Here is a 7,882-nt window from a genome sequence, read left to right on the forward strand (position 1 = left end):
AACCCTAATTTTAGTGTGTCGATGCAAGTATAGTTTTACACCAATCTACACATATGATTTATTTTTTAACCTATACTTCTATTTTATGAACAAGCCGATAGAATATTACCTTTCTTTAGGATGATCTTAATATGATTCCTCTTAATTTATGTTTTAACTATAATATTCATTTTTAATTTAATTATTTATTCAAACCACATACATACAAAATAACCTCAAGCTTTTGTGCTAACACAATGTACATTTTTCAATTTAACAAAGTTGAGCACATTACATAACCAGTTCAAATAAGTAATAAATTGCTTGAAATGTCTGATAGTTAACATATGACCACAATTTATAATTTACTTCATATATAACTCTGGCGCCCTACACATCTACCTCCAGCATTAGGAAGTACATGATTAACCTGTATTCCCTTTCACCACATTCACTTCAATGATAGATCTAATTGGAATTCGAAATCTTTGAAGAAACTCCTTCCAGCCAGATGTCAAACCAAGACAACCATCATCAGTAGAAATGGAGTATCCACCTTCCACTTTAACATCACCTCTGCGATTGATAAGTGTAACTTCACCTTCTCTTGGCAAGCATAGTTCTTCAGTAATAGAATTGTTAAGTGTCTGCAAATGAAAATTTAAGAATGATACATGGTGCATAGTTGGGGACACGTTATATGAACTAGCTATGTACTTAGTTAATATACTTGGTACTATTCCAGAAGAATGTGTCACTTACAAGCATGCAATTGATGTCAGTGCTACTCATCTCCATTTTGAAAGAACGGACAAGCCCTTTCATGTAAGTTGGTTGAACTTCATTTGTTACTACAAATTGCAACAAAAACTCACTAAATAAAGAACAACTAGCAGTACACATGCATAATTGATATAAGCTAAAAATATTACCAAGAACCTTCTTTCCGTCACGCCATACAAGCTTATCTTGGTAAACAAATGCAACCATAGTCATCAACTCTTCTTTGAAGTGGAAACAAAGTCGATCACCGTCATCAATATCATGAGTAATCAAAAATTCTTGCCACCCACTTCCACACAGAAACGTCATTGCAGAAGCTTTTACAAGTTTAACTTTGTAATTTCTTTGATACATATCTTCAATATTTATCTTATCTTCACCCATCTTGTTAACCTTTTCACAGAGATTGCAAGGTATTGTCTAGGACACATTTGTAAAAAATAATTCAGAAAAATAAAGACATGTCGCATTCAAAATACATGGAAGTGTTGTTATCTATCTTACATACCAGAAATTCTCTATGTGAAGATACTATTGGAAGGCTGAAAAATTGTTTGTCTCTCTTCATTGGCATGCATGGACCTCGTGGTTTCCCATAAGCATAACACGCATCAGAAAGAAAGTGCCCAATTTGATGGGCAGTAACATGGTACTGCTTTCCAAACAAAAATTAATGAGCTTAAATATTTTATCAATTAAAACCTAAAGCAAATGAGAAAGTGTACAACCTCATATTTTGGCGTCACATTTTTGAATCCCGGTGGATTGTTTAAAGGAGGAACATCTGTATTGTCCTTCATGGATTATGAACACAAAATGATATTGTAATTGGCAGGATACTTTTACATGTAAATTGCATTCAAAAACATCGATTGAGAATATTGGCTAGATTTTGTAGTACTAGTAGTCTTATATTACAAAGCACACAACTTACCCGACTTCCAAAATTTAGCGTTGCTTCCGTCCTCTTCTTATTTTTGTGCCCATGAGTTATATTATACTACAAAATATGGATTTTTTAGGTTAAGCGTCACCAATTTTCCAATCAAAGGTCCTAGTATAAATAACACTTCCATCATGCATGCCCATGCTATTTGAATGTGATATCCAACAATCAGGAATATCTAATTTAAATTGATTACAATTCATTCATAATATACATTCATATCATATGTAAAATACTTAGAGCCTAAGTAACATATTGAACCATTATTTCTTAGAATTCTTCATATAATTGGGCACAATATTCCCAAAGCTCAATTTAATTGCAATCACTTGAGAAGAAAAATAATAATAAATTCATCTCCTTATCTTAAATATGTTACTTAACTTTGTGAAATTATTTTTAATGTTAACATATAGTATAAAAATATATTTTATTTACACAACTTATATATAATGCTTCCAAATAGAAGTGTACCTTGCTCTTGGTAATCCATTTTTGCTGAATGGAACTACTTTGGATGGTTGGACTCCTCACTACATTGTTTCTGTTCATGTGCTCATCTTTCCTTCCATCATGTCGATTCAGCTGACACAAAAAGTTTATGACTATCCACAAAATGAACATGAAAAATAAAATATACAATTAAACTTGTAATTGGTGAACACATATTTAGTACAATATAAAAAACATTAAATATAATATCGTTTTTGTATGTAATAAGCACATAATAAGTATTGAAGAAAATTAGATTTAAAATTGAACATTCTTATATATAAATTTGAAGGATGGATTTCAATATATTCACTAGATTCAAACCTAGAAAAACACTTCACAAATATTCTTTCTAAGTTTTCTAATTACATGTGAACTATGAGTTAATCTTTGTTTCTTTATCTTTATATCTCCCGTGACTTCGATTGAATCTCATGTGTAGTGATGAACCAAGCATTGCGGGGCAAAAAAATTCAGCCTATTATCATCTTCATTAAACATGTTCGAAGAAAAACTAGTAAATGAGTCACGTTACAACATAGCAACAACTGACTATAGCTAGCAATAATTCCTTTGACGATAGATATAAGTGTCAATTTTATTAGAATCTTTAGGGTAATAGATTAGACAAGAGAAGAATTCTTCTAAATTTTAATGTTACTTGATTGCTTATATTTATCACAAATACTAGTGCACATAACATGGAAGGTTATACAGATAGATAATTTGCAATTTATAAATAGAAATAAACAATTGTTTCATATTCAAAATCAAGCAATATACATAAATAGTTCTTACAATTATACATGTACCTTTCTTTTGCACGAACTACTAGGTACATCAGAAGTACTCTTAAATCTTGCACTCCTCAAGTCATACCTCCAATGAACATTCTCATGTCTCATTCTATCAATATGATCAACCGCCTAAATAATTGAACAAACAATAACATATATTAAGAAACACAATCTAGAGGACTTAATCAATTTCATCTTTAGTATAGAAAAAAACAATAGCACAATACATCATAGGACAATGTGTTGCATTGTACAACATATATGCAATTGATACTCATACATTAATGATATTTCATTGTTTGTGCATGTAATAAGGCAACGGGTACACAACACAACTAATATTCAGATGTTTACCTTCATATTGTCCGAGTTGGTCACTACATCACAACCATTTTTCAGATTTGAAGATCTCACATCATGTCGTCCATCCATGTGCTGCAAGTATAAATATTAAATAAGCAAGACAACAAAATTAACAAGATTATATGCAAATTAGATTTTGTATAGAAATGAAAGCCATTAATAGAACAGATAGTTCCACGCAACTTCCTTCATACAGGCAAACAATTTCGTGAACATTAATTCTAAATGCAAATACCAATGAAACTAATGACAAGTATTACTTATGACTCATTTGTATATTGGACATAGTAGACCAAAGTCAGCTTCAGACACTAACCATGTTACTTAATTTCCAAAAGTTATCAGAAATGCTACCATATCTTAGAAAAGATTCAATGTAAGAATGAATTTGAACTGGTCAAATTTAATAAAAGTGGGGTTCATGTTTAGAACATAGTAACAAATTTGTAGAGCTTTGAACTAGATATGTACCTCACTTCTGCTAGAACTGCTTCGCAAATAACCACAGATCTTGATGCTTGAACTCCTCAAGTCATAGCGTCGATTCAACTTCTCATTATTACTTGCATCCTTGCAATCCATCTCCTAGAAGTATCATCACCCAAGAAAAAATATTTAGAACAAAAATGTAGCACCTTCAGTCAGATATGCTACTTGTAGAGAAAACCAGAAAAGACAATAAAACAGAGAGTTAAACATTCTATGTAAAAGGAATGCTAGCATAATAACTAATCAAATCCAGTGCGAAGATGAATATATGAAAAAGAAATTTCAACATTTCAATACTTATCGTCCGTAATTTGAAAAATCAAATACAAATCCAAGATTTGGTAGGAAGAAAACCAAGCGGCAAGACGAACGAGGAAGAAGAAGTGGTGGTTGAGTGAGAGGTAGTGGCTATGCTCACAGAAGCGACACCATCCTCTTGGGTCCCATAAAACTATTGCTGTAAAAAAAACCTTCCCCAATCGTCCCATTTTTCTTCTCATTTTGCCACCACGTCATCATCTAGAAATGAGTAGTATCTACACTTTTCATCCACTACCTACCACCGAAGGTTGCATATTCGTGCGCATAATATAATGCAAAACTACTTCCAAGATCAAGAGCAGCCGCAACGATTCATCCATAGTTTAAGATTTTAGTTGTTTTCACCGCTCGATGACACCAGTTAAGTTTTCTATCTTTGATTAGTATCTTATTCTATACTTACGCATGTTCACATTTCACAGTTTCAGCTTGATCCATGATAAAGTATAGATCCATTTGCTACTATGGTCATAACCTATTGAAAATCCTCATGTTCTGCATATTCAACCACCACATATATAGATCCACTGTAGAGAAATTAGTACTTGATACTCAAACTATTGTGCATGTTATTTTGTGTTATAGTCAGCCCTTACCTTTATCACAAATTTTTAACTAACATTACAATCTTCAAATAAAGACATTTATCACAATTTTTATTTATACAGAGCTAATTAAATAGTAGGAGTGAGAATCTATCAATTTTAATAGATGTTCTCAAGTTTTTAGCTACATTTGATGATTTTCAAATAAACAATATTTGCAAACTTTATATAATAATTATCTATAAAATACAAAATATAAATCCTATGTTTATCACTTGCAAACGATTCTGACAATTTCAAATCCATTCTAATTTAGCATAAACATGTCAATGCCATGTCATGAAAGTAGTAGTAGCTTCAATGAAGACCATATACTTATGAAGGTCATAACAAGGAAACTAAAGAAGACAATGTGTCTGACCTAAAGCAAGACATTGAAGATAGCAGATTCAAATGCAAAAAGGTGATTAAAATCGATTTAAGAAATTACATTTTGAATTTAAATAGTCGTACTGATATGCACAAACTAATATTGTTGCACAGTTGAACTTGTATGACATGTGTTTTTTCTAATGAGAGGCGCAACAAAAAACTGCAATCAACTGAGCACACACCAAAATAATTAATGTTAGGTCTTGTTGACAAAACAAATAGGTTTGTGCGATAAAACAACTACCAAGGAGAGTTTCATTGGTAATGTTACTAAATTATAAACATATCTTCAATTTTATGTGATTTCATCTCATCGGAAACTTGACATGGTTATGTATACATGTCCTGGGCCTTGATTATGATGCTTCAAAGTTCAATCTTGTGTTATGAAAGGAACTTTGGCAATAGCATAATACTAATTAAGTTTTATATTATTCATGGATATGGTCTTGCTGAGGATATCCTATAAGAAGTCTAAGTTGTCCTATCTATGGAATTAGAGGAGGTCACGTATAGAAGTATTATGAGGGCATATCTTGTTGCCTATCAGCTCCTTGCCGGAAATACCACACCCAAAGGGTCAAAACTATGTTGTTAAGATGCAACATGTTGAGGCATGCTACACAACTGCATTGCTTGTTAAACAACCTCATATAACTTCGTTGGACAATGTATCAAAACTCAACATATGAAGAACATTTGAGTGCAGGTGTGAAACCATTCCATCTTGAGTGGGTTACCATTGAGGTACTGACTTGGGCAGCCTGCATCACTAGTAGGCAGTTAACAGTGGTGTACGATGGTCACACCACTAGTAACCACTTACTAGTCGCATGATACTAGTGGTGTGCTGTTTACATGCCACTAATGACAATTTTGGCATACTACTAGTAGGCTTTTCTCTACTAGTGGTTGTGTTGCGAGAATAATCATATTTACGCACGGGTCCATGTGACCTTTTTCTATAATTAGAAAGAAAATCATGTTTTCATCATTTAAATTTGTGAAAAACATGGAAAAAAGCATGCCAACGTGAATTTTGATATATAAATAGGATTGTCTAAGAGTTGTAAAAATTAGAAGATGAAATATGGAAGATAAGTTGCATAACATGTAATGTATCTTATTTTTTGGTACTTTAATCACATCTAAAAAAATCTTTGTATTACCAATTTTCACAAGAACAAGTTTCTACCCATTATATTGTTGTTTTTAATAATTTTGTAAGTTGTAAATGTGATCATTAATTACCATGTACAAACTAAGAAATTGTATGAACCTAATTTCACATAATAAAAGGAAAGAACATGGAAGATCAACTCTCAAAATAGAGAAATAAGCTAATGAACAAAGAATATCACCTACATCCTTCACTAGTCAAGGCGAGACAAGGAAAATGTTTAGTGAAACGAAATTGCATTGATTAGTACAATGCACAAGTGCATTATGACAGTGACAATAGAAGATAAGAGTTTTGAACATGTGTGATAGCTTCTCTACCATTTTGGTATTTTGGGAAATCCCGTCCATCATAGGAAACTCCTTAATAAAGAATGGAAGAGGATGGAGGATCGCTTCGAAAATAAACTTAACAATTGGAAAGGAAAACTTTTGTTCCATGGGGACATGATAATCCTTGTCAATGTGATACTCACTATCCTACCGATGTGTATGCTTTTATTATTTGAGATACCAAAAGAGGTACGAAAAATAATGGAGTATTACCTATCCATATTTTTCTAGAAATGTGATGAATAGAAAATAAAGTATCAGTTAGTCATGTGGACTGTTATATGCAAGTAAAAGATACCAAGTTGGACTAGTCATCGAGGATCCCATTATAATGCTTACCTCCCCACATGTGGTTGTAAAAATTACTTAACAAGGATGATGGTTGGCAAGATCTCCTACGGAATAAGTACCTCCACTCAAAACCACTACATGAGTGACATCAAAGAATTAGGATTCTCCTTGTTGGAAAGGTATATGTGAGTCACTATTTTCCACAAGAATTATTTTGGATGTTCAATGTGTCTCTGAAGATCAAGATCTTCAACTGGTACTTCCATTAGGGGGTATCTTAACTAAGGAGAATCTAGTCAAAATACGACGAAAGGGAAACAAGAAACATCACCTTTGTATTGGAGACAAATTAAATCATGTCCTACTATGTGCCTGGTGCTGCTTGTGCCACGCCGCCGTGCGGCCAAAGACGTGGGGCGCTGTGAGAGAGAAAGAGAGGGGGAGTGGGTGGTGGTGGTGAGGTTATGGGCGGCCGGGAGAAGAGAAGGGGCGAGCGGGGGAAGGTTAGAGATTGGGAGAGGGAAAGAAGATCTAGTGAGGGGAATGGTGGCGGCTGAGGTTGGGAGATGTTTGGGGAGAGAAAATGTTTAGGTTAGGGTTAGGTTAGGTCGTGTGGTTTTGTTTTGTTATTTTTTGGGCCATTTCAACCCCCCCTAATTTGCGCGCATTCTCATCTTTACCCCTAAAAACAGATCATGTGCTCAACTTTGCCCCTCTTTCGTCAACTTCGCTTATGGAAATACCCCTTTGAGTCGTTTCTGTCTGGTAAAAGGCCTTTGACCATCTAAGGGATGTTTCCTGGGCATTTTTGCCCCTCTGTGGATATGTTCCTTATGGGTGGGACTATACCTGGTCATATCTCAGGCCGGGTCGGGCCAAAAAAAGCCCGGTGCAAAAAACCAAGGCCCGAGCCCGGCCCGGCCTGACCACCG

At 33.9% G+C, this 7,882-nt stretch overlaps 1 long non-coding RNA gene across 1 annotated transcript; it reads right to left on the reverse strand.

Annotated features, from left to right (window-relative positions):
- Positions 1–1,622: 1,622 nt before the first annotated feature.
- On the reverse strand, positions 1,623–3,120 carry LOC123108198 (uncharacterized). The gene is made up of 3 exons (XR_006451857.1): positions 3,013–3,120; positions 2,183–2,293; positions 1,623–1,762 (listed from the first exon to the last, which is right to left on the reverse strand). It is a non-coding gene; the product is annotated as an uncharacterized lncRNA (long non-coding RNA).
- Positions 3,121–7,882: the final 4,762 nt, after the last annotated feature.

This window comes from Triticum aestivum, chromosome 5A (assembly GCF_018294505.1).
Source record: "Triticum aestivum cultivar Chinese Spring chromosome 5A, IWGSC CS RefSeq v2.1, whole genome shotgun sequence".
NCBI lineage: Eukaryota > Viridiplantae > Streptophyta > Magnoliopsida > Poales > Poaceae > Triticum > Triticum aestivum.